The sequence below is a fragment of the Meleagris gallopavo genome, chromosome 1 (assembly GCF_000146605.3).
Source record: "Meleagris gallopavo isolate NT-WF06-2002-E0010 breed Aviagen turkey brand Nicholas breeding stock chromosome 1, Turkey_5.1, whole genome shotgun sequence".
Taxonomy (NCBI): domain Eukaryota; kingdom Metazoa; phylum Chordata; class Aves; order Galliformes; family Phasianidae; genus Meleagris; species Meleagris gallopavo.
Window position 1 is genome coordinate 4,063,226 of NC_015011.2, and position 1,041 is coordinate 4,064,266.

Below are 1,041 nucleotides of genomic sequence, written 5' to 3' on the forward strand. Positions count from 1 at the left end.
GTTCAGCAATACCCCAGGGTAGAGATGAATCATCTCACCCAAAAAGCAGTGTCCATAGGGTTGGGAAGATGCAGGGAAGATGAAAGAACTGCTTCCCATTTTGCAATGGCTCCATCCCTTCCCACCCCACAGAAAATCCCACTATTCCACCAGTGCTCCTGGATTTTGCAACCTCAGTCCCACTGCCTTCCAGGCAGCTCTGCTTATGATGAAAGATATTTTCGGATAGTTTGGTAACAGATAACAATCCTTCCTCTTCTTCCACTTTGCCATCTCTGCCCTATGAGCTTAGTGCTTCCCTGAGCGGCACAACCTGGTCCGGGCAGGGGATGGAGGCTGGAAAGAGAGGGAAAATGGGATTGGGAGATGGAGCAGAGCCCTGTGGAAAGGCAAAAACTCAACCTGCACAATAAGGTGGGCAAACACCACCTCCACTCTCCAGCATGGTGGGTTTCTGAACAACACTCCCAAAAGGTGCAAAGACATCTTCCTCCCTGGGTCTTCCCTGTTCCTCCACCCCTGCCTGGGCACTGAGATGCTGGAGCTTCCCATCACCTCCCACAGCTGCAAAACATCGATGTTCCAAAGTTAACATCTTGCAGCGACGAAACAGCAATCCCTGAGCAGCAGTAAAACACTCCCTGCCCTGGAACAAGGAAGTTTCTCCCGAGACAGCCTCACTCCTCCGCTCCCCTGAAAAATGCATTTGCAAAAGGCAGAGGGAAGGGCACAAACAACTCCCAGCAAACTCCTCGCCAACTCTCATTTTGCTTTGCAAAAGCTGCGATTCGCCTCCCCTCCATCACTGCGGGCTTTTTAGGGTCTTTCTGTAGAAGAGATGCTAGCTGCAACACTTACTTGTCAGCCCAAATTTCAGTGCACAGCAATTTCTGAGCATTTTTGCTCAACAGCAGAGGGGGAAAGAAACACATCCCCGTTGATTGTCTAGGAAAGGTTTGACAGCTCCACCAGGACATCTCATCCCACGACACGTCTACTGCTAATGCAAAATAAATCATCGCCATGTCTCTCGGCATTTCC